We start from the raw sequence: 19,296 nt of genomic DNA, 5'->3' as shown, positions 1-19,296 counted from the left end.
TCACCTACTGCTCCCACTCTCTCTCACACACATTCCTTGCTGTTGAATTCCACGCCGTACTCTCCGCTGTCTTCCATTGTCAGGTTCCAGATATGGAAAGTGCCGTTTTGATCGTTTATAGACACTCTTTCTTTGAACTGTTTCTCTCTCTCTTTTAATTGATCGGGATGTATTAATTGAGCTAAAGTATTGCTTTTGAAAAGCCATGTAATATCTCACAGTTAGCAAATTTCTGCCCAATTTTTCTCAAGGGATTTTGTAATAAATAGCTTTGCAAACATGTTCTCCTGCTTGATCTTAACGAGCCCTTCTAACATATTGTTCTCATCTACACGCATACACACGTTTGATGTATTTTAGATGATACTGAGTTGTGACAGAGTAAGTGACGCCCATCTGCTCACAAAATTGCAGTCTGTAAACAAACTTTTCAACCCACTGTCTCTACAAGGTGGTGCATGTTGACTGCATACAGAGCTTTTTTTGTCTCCGCGGGGTCTGTTGAGTCAGCCTTTTAAAGTGACCCGGCTGTTTTAATCGTGCCACAGAGATCTTTATTTTATAATGCGATTAGCAAGTCTAAAATCTACCTTTCAAATCTCGCCTTGATATTCTCCCAGGGTGTTTGCCGACTGATTTAAAGCGGGAGGTGAGAATTGACTTAAGCCTCGTCCATTCCTCTGTGATACTGTCCTTTGGCCCGTTAGCAAACTCAGTTGTTTCTTTTTCACTTAATTGATTCAAGGCAGTTTCTCTCTGGTAACCACTGGTCTACTCTAAATGCCAGCTGTACGTTAGAGGAATGTAACAGAATACTCCAGCATGAGCTCCTCTGTATGTCATTTGAGCAGAAGGTCAGCGGAAGTGACATCATGTACCCTTTTACCTCCTTTGTGACATCAACTGATCGATCCCTTGTGCCACTATTTCTCGCTTCCTATTTGCTACTGTTGGGCTGAGAAAGAGCAACAAGCATTGGCATAGCCAATAGGTCTCGCCTTTGGGACCTTAAAGTGTTTAAAGTGCAACAGTTAATGTTGGTGCACCAAGGATATTGTGCTGCATAACTAAATACTTATAAGGTCCCAAAAGCAAGACCTATTGGCTATGCCAATGCTTGTTATTTTTTAATTCTATACCTGACTTTCGTGTTTTCTCCATTGTGTGACTTTTATTTATATCAAATTTGATATCTTTTTCATTTATCATGTTTCTTTATATTGTACACTTTGATGTGATGTTAACTGAATATAATTGAAAGGAAAATATATGAATTGTGCACCAATTCATGTGTTCTCTCACTGTAAATAGAAGGTAGGAAATATATGGAACACATTTATTCCTGTACTGAAAAAGCCTGACACCTCATGTATCTTTGGACAGAAGATGTCTGGTAATTTATGCATTCTCATGCAATGTATGGTACCTCCGTTCTTGGACAGGAAATGTATGTTAAATTATGTAGGCTCTGCTCGGAGAGAAACATCATGGTTCTATGCATAACCACACACCCATATACATTTCACGCGCTTTCACACAGAAAATGAATTGTGCTTTATGTATTCTGGAGAAGAAATGTGTGGTACTTCGTGTGTACTTAAAACAACTTCATTGGTACTTATTTCCCCATCTTATTTACAGCGGGCGCCCACCATTCAGCCATGGAGATGGAGTGAATTACTTCATCCCCTTAGTGGAGAGGATGCCCACCTAACTTATAAATGACCCCCAAGCAGGCAGTCATTTGTAAAAGCATTGCCAGGAACCACCGTGATGTACATTATTGGCAATGAATATTACTCTTCGCTATGGGTCTGTAACAGCAGGACACATCCCTATACCACAGGGCAATCCTTTTTTATTTAAAAAAGAAAATCACTAAACGGATTGTGCTCCAAGAACTTTAGGCTGAACCTTTTACTTCAATGTACTCAAAGATCTTTAGACTAAACCTTGTACTTCAATTTTGTAGGAAGCTAGGAAACCCTACTGCATGTACATCCACTTTTAGCCTGGTGCTAAGCTGTTATTGACTAGTCTGACTGGGAACCTGCAAATTAGGACCCCAGTCTATCTGCTTTCTCCCTTAAATTGCGATGTACAGACCTTTGCAATCCTGAAGGCAGGATGTTTGGTTCTGTGTATGATGGTGCCCCTGCATGAGCAGGACGCTCCTACAGAGTCCATTCTCCCAGGTTGTAAGTGTGGCAGCCATATACTATATAGAGGGCCACAGCGTAATTATGTGATGACCAACTCGAAACTGGCTGCAACGAATCCTATCATGTTTGGTATCAAACGTGTTGGAATCATATCCCCACGGTATGATTGCAAGCACTGGAAGAGCTTTCTGTTAGTCTCTCTGTGTTCCCGGTGCCAGCCTTCTAGACCCGGACAGCACAAAATGGTTGCTGCTGACTAGAGATACGATTCTGCCCTCCTACTGCTGATGCCAAGCTCGAGCAGGGGAAGGCAGAACAATAGGCATCCTGTCACAGGGAGGTGTGACCACCTCCCAGACAGGATTTAGTGTATTGGGGCCAGGTGGGTGTGCTTGACAGCGCAACTCAGCCTGCATGAGTGGCACATTTGGTGTCCCCATGCATAGTTCAGTTCAAACCAGCTCTGGGAGGTGTTGGCTCCCGCTCTAGCACAAAACTGGACAAAGGACATGGGAGTAACCTCTCCCCTGTCCAGATGCTCTCCTTGAAGGGTCCCCTAACTAGTCCCAACCCTTTCCTAGGGGTACTTAAGGGCTTACCTGTAGGTGGGTCCCTAGATCCGTTGTGGGACAAGATTCCGATCAGACACCACTTCTTCTTCTATCGTCTGGGCACTCTGGACTTCACTGGACTTCGTTTGAAATCGACTTTGTCTCCCTTTCAGTCTGCTGTATCGTCTGTCCCTCTGCACCATACTGGAACCTTCCAAGGCCCGTGGGCATCAAAGACACCTGAAGGAATCTCCCTTGAAGTGAAGTAGTCAGCACAACTAAGTCAACCGGTCTGCCGACCCTGATCTTCTCATGATTCTGAAAGGTTCTGCAACACAGTTCATGTCTCTCGACAGCTCATGAGGCCTGCCCTCTCACCAAGTTTGAGACCACTATTCCTCGTGGGGGCTGCAATAACCGAACCCCTGTGCACCACGTCAACTCGAAGTTGCAAAGGTTTGCTTCCAAGAAGATCTGTGGGCGGCAACTAGTCCTAACTTCTAGCTTTTCCAGTGACCAGAATCTTCAGTCACACCACACTGTTGTACATTGTGGCCTGCATCTTTTGGTGAGCTGCTTGAGTTTCACTTGTGACTCCAGTGCCTCAGGCCTGGGGGTCCATTTGAGGGTCACCTTTGGTTTTTTTTGGGCTCCTCTGATTGCTCGGGGTCTGCCCTGACTCCTCTGCTTGTGGTGAGTCCCCTGGACTTTGCTGATCCCAACCTTGCACCTTCTTTGACTTCTGCGTGGGTTGGGCAAGGTAGGCACATTGCCAACAAAAAGTCGGAGCCTAGTGGGCTTTCTGCCACCTTGGGTGGGAATCGGGGGAGGGGGGCTGCCTCGAAATTGCCCCCATGGGGGGCAGAAAGACTGTGGCTATTTGTTGTGGGGGTGTGGGCATTGGTATTACCATTTTAGGCAGCCCCCACGCATAAAAAAAGCCTGTGTAATTGCTGGTGCCTAGTGGGCTTTCTGCCCCCCCCCAGGGGGCAGATCAGGGGCCACTGCCCCCGTCTGCCCTCCCGGTGGCCAGAAAGATGAATTTCTCTGGGGGTGGGGTGGGGGTATTGTCATGCCCATTTTTGGCAGCCCTAAAACAAATTGTGCAAAAAAACAATCCCTGGGTCAGACTGGGTGTACTGCCCTATCTGCCCCCCAGGGGGGCAGAAAGGCTGTAATGGTGGTGGGGTGGGGGCATTGGCGTGCCCGTTTTGGGCAGCCCCACCCTAAAAAATATTGTGCAAAAAAGAATCCCTGGCATTTAGTGGGCTTTCTGTCCCCCCGGGGGACAGATTGGGGCTGCTGCCCCATCTGCCCTGCAGGGGGGCAGAAAGGCTGTAATGGTGGCATGGGGTGGGGGCATTGGCGTGCCCGTTTCAGGCAGTCCCCAACCAAAAAAAATTGTGCAAAAAAAAATCCATGGCGTTTAGTGGGCTTTCTGCCCCATTGGGGAGGCAGAAAGGCTGCTGTAATGTTTGCAAGGATGGGGGCATGGGCATGCCCATTTTGGGCAGCCCCCACCCTAATTCGTATATGTCCAAAAAAAACCCTGGGGTCTAGTGGGCTTTTTGCCTCCCCCCGGGGGGGCAGAAAGACTGTTATTTTCGTGGCGGGGGTTGGGGCATTGGCATGCCCGTTTTGGGCAGCCCCCACCCTAATTTAAATATGCCAAAAGAAAATCCCTGGTGTCTAGTGGGCTTTTTAACCCCCAGGGGGCAGATTGGGGAGCCGTCAAGAGCACCGAAGGGGTTAATGCCTCTGAGGGAATGGGGTAATATCCTGACTAAATAGGTTCAGGGGCCCATACAGCTACGTACCTGATCGCAATGGGCCAAACGTTTGTTCAAATATGTTAATTTCAACCAATTGTACTACACTTGGCGGCTCCCCATGAGTGCTGCGGTTGAGTATTAGCTCCAGAAAGTAAATGCTGTATAAACACTAAAACGAGAATAACGTAACATAAATCAACTCAAAGTTGACTAGACTAAAAAAAACAATCTACCCGAATTAAAAGAGACATCACAAAAGACTGCATGAATATAGCATATCTGTCCGTGTATAGAGTGTACTCCAATCTGCAGGCACAATATGGGTGGACTAAATTCAAATGTGTCTAAAACACAAGCAAGAACGCGTGAAAGAGACAGCTAAATTTGTGGAAAAAATCCCTTGTACTGGTAGCCGTGAGCTACTAGTTTAATACTTAACTGCAAGCAGAGTTAAAAAGATTGCCTTCACTATGAGGACTCTAGGGTGGGAACCGAGTAGGGTCAACCAAACAATACATCCGATATCAGAAGGGCGCCAGGCTTATACTTACATAGGCTCTCGTGGGCGAAGCAGTATTCCTGATCAGTCTGGTGTGGCGTTGCACGAGGGCCATCGTAACACCCAGCCGGGTCGATAGAAAGGTACATTACACAGAAGCTTATGAAGTCAACGCCCCGTAAAATGACGCACGGTCAGATCAAAGTCACATGGCGCGTAATCTAACCTAAGGTAGGACAAAGACAGCAAAACTCGGGCGCCATTTAGCAATGGTCTGTTTTTCTCATGTTCACAGGCAGCGATAGGAACAAATCTTTAAATGGAATATGGATGTGGACAAAAGGACGCTTCCTAGCAAAGGTTACATGATACTTGATATATAAGCGTCAAGGTAAAGTGTCCACTTCTCAGAGTGGAGTTACACGGGTGGCCAACCAGAGTCTTTGTGCTGGATACTGCAAAGGGAAAATGAAGATAGCATGAACCATCTATCTTCCCATCCGGGCGGATGGCATAAAAATTCATAAACATGAAAGTGTGACAGTAAATATATTCATAAAAGGCCAACCCCTCTAAACCTATGGGCAGAGGTAATGCCGTAATGCAATAGAAAATACCAGCATGAGCGGTGCCTAACACGAGGTGTCAACCTTACATAAACTAAATAAACCGTACATCAAAAAAATAGAGTACGCCCGCTAAGGTGGATATAGCGTGAGGCATGTGACAAAAGAGTAATACTGCCAATAATAGTTTATTGCGGACGGACAATCTAGTCAGAAAAGTAATACAAAATGACCATCAACACCAGGCACAATCACCAAGCCCGTGTGTGGTCCCAAGCAAAATACAATAGGGAAGTACCAGAGAGTCATAGTTAACGTAATGACATCAACCACAAGGACTTATACATGACATGGAAAGGGGCCCAAATATATATGGTTCCACGATTGGTGGGCACTACGGTGAAAAAAGATATTGGTGGTGAGATGAAATGTAATCTTGAATAATGAGATACTGAGGGGGACTTAATTACCAGGTTCTATGGACATTCCAAACAATTTCTTCATTCAGCCCCTCTTTTACACTGTTCAGGGTGAAAATTCAAAACGTGTCCCTTCTTTTTCAAGTGGTTTCTATAGGTAATCCTTCCTGTCATTTCACTTTCTCCAAAATACACCAACTAAGGTCCTTTCCAAGATGTGTTGAACTATAGTAGCCGTGATCTTGCGTGTACGAATAGCAGATTTATGCTCACTGAATCTTGTACGGAACTCTCTCCCCCTCTCACCAATGTATGCCAAATCACACGGGCACAATAGTATATATATGATGTTATGGCTCCTGCAATTAGTAAGGTCTCTTTGCTTTATGTTGTGACCTTTATAGCTCAGAGAATCCGTGACTAAGGCCGTATCACAAGCATGGCACGACCCACATTTGTGGTTGCCTAAAATTCGAGGTAGTCCAGTGATGGTAGTCTGATGCTTGGTGACTGAGGTCTTGTATGCACCAATATATCACGCAAGTTGCGATTTCTCCTGTAAGCCACCAAAGGTGGTTGAAGTTGTGATTCATTCTCATTTGTATTCAAGATCTTCCAATTCTTGTGAATGACATTCTTGATTTTATAATTTAGATGGAATGGCTAATGACACGTGACTTGGTCTTAAGGTGTACGATGCATGCCTTGTAATAGGGCATCGAGGTTATAATACTTAGCCCTTTTAAATACATGTCTTACTAGCCTATGTAAGTAACCACGGGCCAGCAAGCGTGCCTTTAGTGCATCTCCATGTTTATGAAAGTCGTCTATGTTTGTACAATTACGCCTCACCCGCAGAAATTCACCAAATGGGATTGAATCTTTCTGGAAGGTGGGGTGGAAGCTATGATATTGTAATAAGGTGTTCTTGGTGGTAGGCTTCCTAAATAGACTCACTTGTAAAGTGTTATTAGATACAGAAATAAGGATATCCAAAAATTCCACTTCTACCAAGGAAGATTTGGCAGTGAACTTTAGAATGCTGTCGCTGGCATTGAGACACAAAATGTACTCATGCAATGTATCAGTGTCACCCTTCCAAACAAAGAAAATGTCGTCAATGAAACGCCTCCAATGCCTGCATTTTCGAAAATAGGAGCCGCTTCATTAAAGACATTTTTTAACTCCCATTCACCCATGTAGGTGTTTGCTATGCCCGGCGCACAGGAAACCCACATTCTAGTGCCCTTAACTTGTTGGTAAATGAGTCAATTGAAATGAAAGAAATTGTTCATTGGAACTATCGCCAGACATTCAAGGATAACGCCATCAGGTCTTTCTCCTGGGGACCGTTGAAGGAGAGATGCCACTGCCTGCAATACTTGATATTGAGGGATGTTAGTGCCTCAATGTCAAGCGTTACCAGTATGTCGGTATTGGGTTTGTATGGCATGCCCTCGATTTTATTTATAATATCCCCTGTGTCACGGATGTATGAGGCATAGTTTTGAGGGGACATAGATAGGAATCAACATAGTTAGATAGGAGCTCTGTGCTAGAGCCAATGGTGGAGATGATAGGGCGTAACGGCGGATCAAGCACGTTTTTGTGAGTCTTGGGGACCCCGTATAAACCTGGAATCTTAGGGCAAGATTTGTTCAAGAAAGTGTACTCTTCTTGACAAATGAGTCCATGGTCTAAAGCTCTAAGTGTCACTTCTTGGATGTGGGTGTTCAATTTTGCTAGTTCTCTCGGGTGTGATTTTTTTATAGTGTTCAGGAAATGCCAACTTATCCAAGATCTTGTTGTCATAATCATTTTTATTCATAACAGTTATCCCCCTACCTTTGTCACAAGGTTTGAGAATAGGATCAGAATAGGGCGGAACACATAACCCCAGACCCTATGTGTTCAACCCTATTATGATGCGGCGGTGATCGCCTTCAAACCCAGGGTCTGGAGTTATGTCTTCCGCCCTATTATGATGCGGCGGTGATCACCCTCATTTCCAGGGTCTGGGGTTATGTGTTCCGCCCTATTATGATGCGGTGGCGATCGCCTTCAAACCCAGGGTCTAGAGTCAAGTGTTCCGTCCTAATATGATGCGGTGGCGATCGCCTTTAAACCCAGGGTCTGGGGTTATGTGTTCCACCCTATTATGATGCGGTGGCATTCGCCTCTAAACCCAGGGTCTGGGGTTATATGTTCCGCCCTATTATAATGTGGTGGCCTTCGTCTCCATACCCAGGGTCTGGGGAAATGTGTTCCGCCCTATTATGATGCGGTGGCGTTCACATCCAAACCCTGGGTCTGCGGTTATGTGTTCCGCCCTATTGTGATGCGGTGGCGTTCGCCTCCAAACCCATGGTTTGGGGTTATGTGTTGTGCCCTATTATGATGCGGTGGTGTTCGCCTCCAAACCCAGAGTCTGGGATTATGTGTTCTTCCCTATTTTGATGCGGCGGCGAAAGCCTTCTATCCCAGGGTCTGGGGTTATGTGTTCCGCCCTATTATGATGCGGCGGCGATAGCCTTCAAACCCAGCGTCTGGGGTTATGTGTTCCGCCCTATCATGATGGGGCGGTGATTGCCTTCAAACCCAGGGTCTGGGGTACTATGTTCCGCCCTATTACGATGTGGCGGCGATCGCCTTCAAACCCAGGGCCTAGGGTTATGTGTTTCGCCCTATTATGATGCGGCGGCATTCGCCCCCAAACCCAGGGTCAGGGGTTATGTGTTCCGCCCTATTATGATGCGGCGGCGATCACCTTCAATCCCAGGGTCTGGGGTTGTATGTTCTGCCCTATTATGATGCGGTGGCGATCGCCTTCAAACCTAGGGTCTGGGGTTGTGTGTACTGCCCTATTGTGATGCGGCGGCAATCGCCTTCAAACCCAGGGTCTAGAGTTATGTATTCCGCCCTATTATAGTGCGGGGGTGATCGCCTTCAAACCCAGGGTCTAGGGTCAAGTGTTCCACCCTATTATGATGCGGTGGAGTTTGCCTCTAAACCTAGGGTCTGGGGTTATGTGTTCCGCCCTATTATGATGCGGAGGCATTCGCCTCCAAACCTAGGGTGTAGGGTCAAGTGTTCCACCCTATTATGATGCTGCGGTGATCGCCTTTAAAACCATGTAGAGTAGTTGTGTTCAGCAGAATCTGAACAATATTGTTCGACGCGTGTTTCTATGGAATATAAAAAGTAGTGTCGTCACCTTCCTCAGGACCTTGCCAGATACGGTTTTGTCTTCTGCAGCAGTTCATTGGGGCTCTCCTGTTGAACATAGGTGAAATCATCATTGAAGTACACCCCAATAGCTTGGTGTTAGACGTTTGGATGTTTCATGTGATACATCACGCAGTTTACATTGATATCACTTTGTATGGCTGCAAGGTACTGCGCATCATGACATGATGTGGAGGTACCTACATTAATTGTCCATGGTATGACATGTAAATAGATGCCATGTTCCACGTACAGATTTTGTGATTACAAGGACATGTCGTCATCTATGACTTTCAGCACATCAACTGTATGTGATGCGTCTTTTTGGTTTGCTCTGCACGGTAGATGGTTCATCTGAGCAAGAACTAGCCATTGTAATCTTATGCACACCTTTGTCATATTATGTACTTTACTTTCTTTTACCAACTGACCATGTATATTTTGTGTTCATTCTCTGACACCATGGCACTTACACATAGCATTTAGTTCTGTGCATGATTGTACCCTGAATTTCTTCAACATGTGACTTGGTGAGTCAAACTTTGTTTTCAGTGACTGTTACGTACGTTTACCTGTCTGCACACTGGAAGTGGATATTGGATCTATGCCAAGTTGAGTGACATGTGAGGGCTGGTGTGGTCATATAGCTCCATGCTGTTTGAGAGGAATGGCAGGGTGCTTGCACTGTCTACCTACCTGCTGTGTGACACAGTAGAGGGGAAATGCTGCCCCTTGGTTCTGGGTGTGGGGGTGTACCATCCAGCTGAGCTGTGGGACAAGGGGGCCTGGTGGGAGTTGTAGTGCTGGGGAGGGTGTACCCTCCTGCTGAGCTATGGGACCAGGGGGCCTGGTGGGAGTTGTAGTGCGGGCTTCCCACCCACAAACCCCTCTCCCTGTTAGGATGGCTGCCTCCCTCTGAATTGCAGCAGAGGGACCAGATAGGCTACACATGGCTCTTGGATGGGGGAGTGTTCCATCCTGCTCAGTGGTGGGACAGGAGAGCATAAGATGGCTACCTACCTGTACGTTTGAAGAGAGCAACTCAATGTCTGTCACATGGTTCTGGCTGGGGGGCTGCTCCATCCTGCTGAGCTGTAGGACAAGGGTGCCTGGTGGGAGTTGTAGTGTTGGCTTCTCACCCACAGACAACCCTCCCTGTTAAGGTGGCTACCTACCTGTAAGTTTGAAGAGAGAAATGCAATGTCTGTCAAATGGTTCTGGGTGTGGGGAGTGTTCCATCCTGCTGAGCTGTGGGACAAGGGGTCCTGGTAGGAGTTGGAATGCTGCCTTTCCACACACAAACACCCCTTCCTGTTAAGATGGCTACCTACTTGTATGTTTGAAGAAAGCAATGTAATGTCTGTCACATGGTTGTGGGTGTGGGGAGTGTTCCATCCTGCGCAGCTATGGGACAAGGGGGCCTAGTGGGAGTTGCAGTGCTGGCTGTCTGTGCAACACACCCATCCCTGTTGAGAAGGCAACCTGTCTGTAAAGTGGAGCAGAGAAAGGGACTAGGTTACACATGGCTCTTGGGTAGGGGGAGTGTTCCATCCTGCTCATGGGTGATGCAAGTGAGCATGAGAAGGCTACCTACCTGTAAGGTGAAGGAGAGCAATGAAATGCTGGAACATGGTTTTGGGTGTGGGGAGTGTTCCATCCAGCTCAGGGGTGATGCAAGTGAGCATGAGAAGGCTACCTACCTGTAAGGTACAGTGCAACAATGAAATGGCTGTCACACGGCTCTTGGGTAGGGGGGATGAGCCATCCTGCTCAGCTGTGGGACAAGGGTACCTGGTGGGAGTTTTAGTGCTGGTTGCCTGTACACCCCCACCCCCCCCCGTGGATCAAGCCCTCCACGGGGACAAAGATACTGGATGGGTCAAATGAAAGGTTGTCTGATGCACCAACAACCTCCATTGGTTGTTTTTCTTATTTTGTGTTTTGTGAATCTGTTGGAGCTTGTCAGTCAACAGCAACCTGAGGCCACTGACTGGTGATATGGGGCTCAACGAGGTCTGATTGTAGTTACATCACCTATTGATGAGGGATTTATAGAAGAGAACAAATTTCCCAAATAGTTGTCGATGGCTATAGAGCTTTCTTCTTCTAATTTGAAGAACATATTACCTGTATAGTCAGACTGCACATTCTGCCTCTCTGGCGTTTCCCTAGTGGGTGGAAGGTGAGGGGCTCCTTTCAAACATAGGTGTGGAAAGCACCACAGTAAGGTGAATACATAGGAGACCTCAATTACAACGCAGATATTACATCATAATGCTTTTACAACGCATCTATTACAACGCAGACACCATTATATCGCATGCCATTACAACGCACATACCATTACAATGCATGGGATTACAACGCATACTATTAAAATGCATGCGATAACAACTTATTGGTAAGTATGGTATGGTAAGTATTTGTTAGCTTGTAGTAGTTTATTTTAATACTCAGGTATTAAAATTATTAGTAGAGTGTATATTAAAAAATTGTAAACATAATTTTTTTAGTACCATTTAAATTAAAATGGCAATTTATATTATATAAATATTAAATTATAAGAAAAAATGATTGTGGTAATTTATTTTCATAATGCAAAACCAAAGGGGATGATGGACGGACTGTTGAACATTGCAAGCACTCACCCCCAGTCAACTGATCTGGGTTTAATCCATCATCATTCTTTAGCTCACTCCGCCACCTCAGTTCAGACATATGCAACTCAGTCTGACCCTGTGCCTCATGGGAACAGTCCATCCCGAACTGCCTGTTCAAACTGGAAAGGCATGGTGAGCAAAAACACAATGGATTTAGACCCAGATCTCTGTACTGAGTTGAATGTATGACATTGTTCTGCATTCTGTCCATCAACTGTTGTTTTTTGCATTTGTCACCCCGTGTGGGAAGGGTATGCCCAGAGGTGGAACCCGTGCTCTCCATGCCACTGGAATCAAGCTATCCTGGCAGAAGAGGGGTGAAACCCTGAAACCGGTCCTAGGACGCTTGTTTCCAGTTCAGGGAGGACCTGGCTTGGCAGTTCGGGCTGGACTGTACCCACGAGGCACAGAGTCAAGACTGATTTGCATATGGCTGGGTTCAAACTGGAAAGGCATGGTGAGCAAAAAAACCGATGGATTTAGGCCCAGATCTCTGGAATGGGGTGAATGTATGACATTGTTCTGCATTCTGCCCATCAACTGTTGGTTTTGCATTTGTCACCCCGAGTGGGAAGGGTATACCCAGACGTAGGTTCCATGCTCTCCATGCCACTGGAATCAAGCTATCCTGGCTGAAGAGGGGTGAAACCCCGAAACCGGTCCTAGGATGCTTGTTTCCAGTCCAGGGAGGACCTGGCTTGGTAGTTCGGGCTGGACTGTACCCATGAAGCACAGGGTCAAGACTGATTTGCATATGGCTGGGTTCAAACTGGAAAGGCATGGTGAGAAAAAAAACGATGGATTTATGGATTTAGGCCCAGATCTCTGTACTGGGGTGAATGTATGACATTGTTCTGCATTCTGTCCATTAACTATTGTTTTTGCAATTTATTTTAATACTCAGATATTAAAATTAATACTAGAGTACATATTTAAAAAAAATCTGAATGTAAGTTTTGTGATAAACTAAGATTAAAAGGAAGAATAGTATTGTATAACTTTTCATAAATAAAAAATAAAGTTGTGGTAATTTTTTTATTACTCAGGAATAAAAATTAACTTGAGTTCATAATAAAAAAATAAAAGAATTATACGATTGTGATAATAGTGATATTAGAAGGGATATTTATATTAGATAAACATTAAATAATTTAAATAAAGGTTGTTGTAATTTATTTTAGTACTCAGGTATTAATACTAGAAATTAATACTAGATAATATATATAGAAAATATTTTAATTCTTTGTGTTAATAGTGGCGTTAAAGGGGAAAAAATAAGTTATTATAAAAAATATATATTAATTGCAAAAATAATTAAGTTATTGTTTGGACTCAGATTAATTATATGTCATTTTCTAAAAAAAAAGAATAAGATAGGAACATTTCAAAACATATTAGGAACAAATTTATAAAATGGCATACTAATTAATGTTCATTTTTTAATAGAAAGAGTAATTTTAATTTGGAGTATGTTTAGAAATATTATAAAGTAATAAAAAGATTTTTTTTTAAATTCAATGAAAAAGTAATAATTGTGTAAAAAAGTTTAACATCATGTAAACAGTATATAATAATTAACTTAAAATGTAAATACAGAAAAAAGAGAAGACAGGTGAAATATTATTAAAAGGTTTGTATTAACATTTATATACATATCATGCATTCAAAATATTTTAAACAAAAATATTGGGGGGAAAAGATTATTATTTATAATATTTAGTTTTTTAAAACATAGAAATTTTAAGGAACATTAAAAAAAATGTAAAAGATTTTTTTCATCATTTTCCCACACTTTTCCATTGAAGTCAATGGGAGTAAATGTCTGTTTTTATTTTTACAGAAAGACATGACGTAGCCGAATAAACGTAACTTTCTTCATTTCGAGGATTGTCGCGGTACAGATTGGATGCAAGGGAGAGCTCCGTCAAGGTAAGCCTATTTATAATTAATAAAATACATAGATTATTGGTAATGTTTATTGTAAGGAGAAAGGAGGGAGGTAGATAGATGTAGTAAATGTGTTTTTTTGTAGTTTTATTGTTTGTTAACCAAGTAATTCACTCCATAACAGGTTGCAATAGTAGGCCCACGCTGAGTCTCTTTCTTTCGTAACACTTTTTGATTAATAAAGTTTATGAAAAGATATACAATAAAAACTTTATTAAACTAAAGTGATTTGAAAGGCATCTTTTTTTCTTCTTTCGACGGGTTTTTAAAAAAAACGATTTTGGGTTCGTCACGGTTAGATGTATTTTAAATATTCTTTTTAAAAAAGATCTCTAATGAAAAATAGAAGATCAGATATTTTTACATCCATTGCTTTTTGGTTTTTAAATTTTGGAAGTTCGACTTTGAGTTTTTTCTTGATGAAATTTCGGCAAAGGATTTTAGAACTTGGAATTGATTTGAAATTATTTACAAAAAAGAATGCATTGCTTCATTGAATTTTGTTGTGTTTATTCCCCAAAACCAACATGCTATTTCTTTTTTAATTATTTTCTTATGTTGAAGCACACGCAAAATTAAATAATTACAGTATCCTGGTAATAACAATAGCGAACAAATTGTGTGGGCTTCTATTCTTCTTTATTTTAGGTAGGGTCTTCAAATTTCTCAATTTTCAAACATCCTTCCACTCCCCAACGCGTTTCGTCGATAAGGGATTAACCCATACAACTTCCTCAGCGCTGGAAGTAACAAAATAATATAATTGGAGTACAAACACTATTGTTCCATTTATATAAGCCCACAATTATTCCACGTGCAAAAGGAAATGGTCATGCTCCAAAACATAAGACAGTCTGTGTCCCATGTTTAACATGTTGATACCTTCTCATTGCCAAAATTCCACATATATAGTTCACACCTACCTATCCAAATGGTAAAGTGTTTTCATTAAATACACTCTACATTGACTTCCGTCACCATTAGTGAAGCGCATGCTAATCAAATAGGACCCTGAATGAAAATTCTGTACCTTGCTTCTTGTATTTATAACCTAAAAAAATAAAACCATGTAGGACATTATTATTTTCTGCGGAGCACATGAGGCATAGGTTAATCTTATTAACAGAAAATTACCACCACACTTACGTACCTTGTCGCCTATAATGACATCCTCAGTGCTAACTGCTATCCAAATCCCACAATACGAGATTGATGACGCTAACCTAAAAAGAAATTCAAAAGTTTGTGTAAACTTACTCCACTACACCTAACCTCGTAGTTCCGAATACTCATCCTTCCTAATTGTTACTCAACATAGATTTGTCTTACCTCAGTTCTTTCTATTTGGCTCAGTCTACGATTTCCGCCTTTGCTCCGTTTTTATATTTGTAAGCTACAATCCTAATGTCCACGTTATATGCGTCGACAAGTCTCGAATAACAACCATATATTTTCACCACAAATCCCTGTAGTACGGGGATCTAAAATAAAATACCCAAAAAAATCCTCAGAAACCAAGACTAGTGTCCTTACAACTTGCGTAACTTCTAAGACTCCTATTCCCGCTTACCTTTAAAACGCTCTGGCCCCCGAATACAGGAACGCGTAGATGCTGTCCATTCCCTCGTTAATTTTTATAAATCTTAAAAATCGACGAGGTGACTTAAACCCGGTTCACCTTGAATGGGCGCCATTTTAAGTAGGTCTCATATTGACTAACTCCCCTAAACATAGCGGGCGCCATTCTCATAATCTCAAACATGTCTAAGTTGCGCCAAAATCTATGACGAAATTTTCTTTCTTATATACATTAATAGATAATTCTAGCGTTACCATCTACTCTTTAAATTCTCAAAGAGAGAAGATGTAACTCCCGTCCAGTTCGCCTCCCACAGGCGCCATCTTGAATCGGTTTTACAAAGTAGTTATAATGCTCATAGTAGGTGCCATCTTAAACTGATATTCAGAATACCTCAATTCCATCCAGAATCCATAATAAAATGTCTTTCTTAAGCAACTTCCTTATGAATTCCTGCGCTACTGAATAACGCAGATTTAATCTCAAAATCCCTATCTATTATAGTTAATTCTGCATCCATATATAAAACATGCATGCGCCAATCAGAACTTGCTAAAGAAAATTACATACAACAATTTACACCTAGAAGAATTAAATTGGAGGGTTTAACCGAATCTCTTTTAATATCAATTTCAAACTAATTCCACATTGTTTCTCAATAACTGAAAATAAACTAACATTCAGTGACTTAATCGCACAGCCTCATCGTCTACTCTCCTAAGAAGTACTGTAGCTCTCGGTCATAATACAGACCCTCTTCCACGGACTTTAAGAGCATGATCCACCTCGCCTCATGCCTCCGCAGTATAAGTTCTCTATTCCCACCACGTGATTCCATTTTGACATGTTCTATACCAAAGAATTGAAAAGATTTATGTGTACCTTGCGCTAAACAGTTATGAACATGCTCTGCAATGGGATACCTCATATCATTATTCTTAACTGCTCTCCAGTGTTCACCTATCCGGTCCTTAAGAGCCTGTATTGTGCTACCCACATATATCTTCTCACATTTACACATAATTAGGTATACAACATACTTCGTGTTACAATTTATGTTAGTCACAATATCAAAAGTTTGTTCACTATTCACCTTAAATTGTTTCGTTTTGTCCTTTGCATATTTACACATGCCACAATGGCCACATTTAAAAAAAACCTTGCTGAACTGCAACAGCCATTGTTCTTTTTTAACATCTGCTGGGTAGCTTGGACTCAAAATCGTACCTAATGTCCTACCTCTTCGAAAAGTAATCTGAGGTTTATCTGAAAGAAATTCTCATAATGTCTTATCCGCTTTGAGGATATGCCAATGTTTAAACATACTTTTATACAGAATTGTACTGATAGGTGTATATTCAGTAATCATCCTGATAAACGGTGACCCTTGTGTTTTTGTTTTACTAGGCTTTAAGGTGGATAAGCGCTTAATCTTAAATGCCCTCTGTTTCGCTACATCCAGATCCTCTTTTCCATAACCCCTTTGGGTAAACCTTCTCTCCATATCTTCTACACATATTCCAAAGTGACTTTCCTCACTGCAGTTGCGGCGTGCCCTTAACATTTCTCCATAAGGGATTGCCCTAATCTGATGCCGGGGGTGCGCACTACCAGCATGCAAAATAGCATTACAAGATGTGGGTTTCCGATACATATTACTGCAAATTTTGTCATTTTGTATGAATAACTCTACATCCAGAAACACCACATTAGTGGAGCTTGTACATGATGTGAATCTTATATTCATATCATTACTGTTCAGATAACAAATGAACTCTCGTAATTTGTCTTCCATTCCCGTCCAAATCATCAAACAATCATCAATGTATCGTCCCCAATACAAAATATCATCATTCAAGTGTTTACCAGAAGGACCCCATATCACCATTTTCTCCATCCAGCCCATAAATAGATTTGCAAATGCTTGTGAAAATCTAGAACCCATTGCAACTCCTTGGGTTTGCCTAAACCATTCTCCATTAAACAAAAAGTAATTATTAGACAATATCAATTCGGTCATAGCTAATAACATCCGGGTGTGTCCCCATTGACTCACTGGTCTTTTCATAAGAAAATGTTCAACAGCTCTAATTCCTAGTTCATTTGGTATGCTAGTATATAGCGATACCACATCCAGTGTTACCAGCATCATACCCGATTCCCAAGTGATATCTCCAAGTACATTCAGAATATGCTTAGTGTCCTTTTTCTGGATTGTTTTTTTGGGTGCGTTTTTTTAGGTATGCACAGATATTATTTTTTTAACTCTTGTGCACATTTTTAAAGATTAATTCAGGACTTGGAGTTTAAAAAGGAATGTGGATTATGTGCAATGGGTTTCAAAAAAGACAAAAGACTCTTTGTGAAAATTAGGATACAACATAAGTCCAAGACCTGAAAAAAGACCTGACTTAAAAAATTTAATTTAGATTTGTTTTAAATGCCAATTGATATAGGGTTTTTTTAAGGGCAAAACAGGCAAGTAAGGAGAAAGTGTAGGTTAGAAATGTAGGATGTATGCAAGAATATCAAGGTAGTCTGAAGCCACCATCAACGTAAAATGTTGAATTGCACCCAACAGTCTCTTGGACATTTCCTTTGTTCTTTTTGATATTCGTGGCTCCAGATTAACTGTTAATGATTGCAACATTCTCGTTTCTTGGAAATGTTGCTCCTTCCTCAAAATTTCCAAGAAATGATAGAAATTAGGATGAGGTTTGCCAATTGTTTTATTGAAGGAGTTGTGCCATCCCTCTGTGACATTGTTTGTTTTTGCTCCTCCCTCTAAGTAGGTCAAGTAGCAGATCCCCTACTTCACATGGAAATGTGGTTTCCTCCTGTGACCCGACCTGCTTAGATGGCCAATCCATGTGTCTTCAAAATAATTTAGAAGGGGTGCCAGTTTGTCTTAGTTTGAGGTAAAGATTTCCGAGTCTGTAATTGTAGTGTATTATTCGTCTACACTGTCAAGAGGAACAAAGCGAAGGGCTGTTAGTTTTTTTTAATTCAAATTGTAGTTTGATATCTGATATATAGTCCTCAACTAAGGATGTTTTTTTATTTTTTCGCCAATAAGCCTGTGAAAAGTGAAAAAAACATCCTTGAATTTGGGCATCCGTGTCCAATTTGGTAATAGTATTAATTATAGGTAATTCAAAGTCAATTAGTACTTTTCTAGGACTTTTGTTTATTGTTTTATCTTTTATCACTGACAATAATTTAGTTTATGTTGAGGATTGCTTATCAGGTGGTAAACTGTAAACTAAGGGAACAACTGTATTATTAACATATGCGTGAATAGTGTATATTTTGGTGAACGGATGGGGTGTGGATTTAAACGTCCCATCCATCATCCAAATATCACTGTTCTCCAACCTAACAAGATTATGGGGTGTGCTAAAGATTAGTATTTTTGGGGGGGGGGGTTGTTGTCATGCAAAAGAAAAGGTTCATTAGCAACTGTTACAGATAGTTCAGGAGGTATGTTAATGTCAGAAAAGGTTTGGGGGTTACTCTTTGTTAGTTACTTGATTGTTTTTTACGTTGAAATATTCTTCTCAAATTGGGAATTGTGGGTATACTAATTGCAACATGTTGTGGAATGTGTTGGGCTACCTCCCTCAAAACTGCACCACAGGGTTAATTGGGGGTGGATGCAATAGCTTTTTTCATTAATTGTTTCTCTTACTTAAATCTCCACTGCAGAGGCAGAGTGGTTATGCTCTGTGGTTCTTAACCCCTTCAGCGCTGCGTGGATTCCCCCGCGGTGCTGAAGGGTTCTAGCGCGGGCGGGGCCATGACGGAACGGTTCCGTCATGAGCACAGCTCAACCGATGCTCATGACGGAACCGTTCCGTCATGAGCATCGAAGGGGTTAAAACAGAGTCACCAAGAATAACCGCTCTGCCTGTGCAAT

The sequence above is a fragment of the Triturus cristatus genome, chromosome 3_1, assembly GCF_964204655.1.
Source record: "Triturus cristatus chromosome 3_1, aTriCri1.1, whole genome shotgun sequence".
Classification (NCBI taxonomy): domain Eukaryota; kingdom Metazoa; phylum Chordata; class Amphibia; order Caudata; family Salamandridae; genus Triturus; species Triturus cristatus.
The sequence above is the reverse complement of the archived record's forward strand: the minus strand, read 5'-3'. Positions refer to the sequence as shown.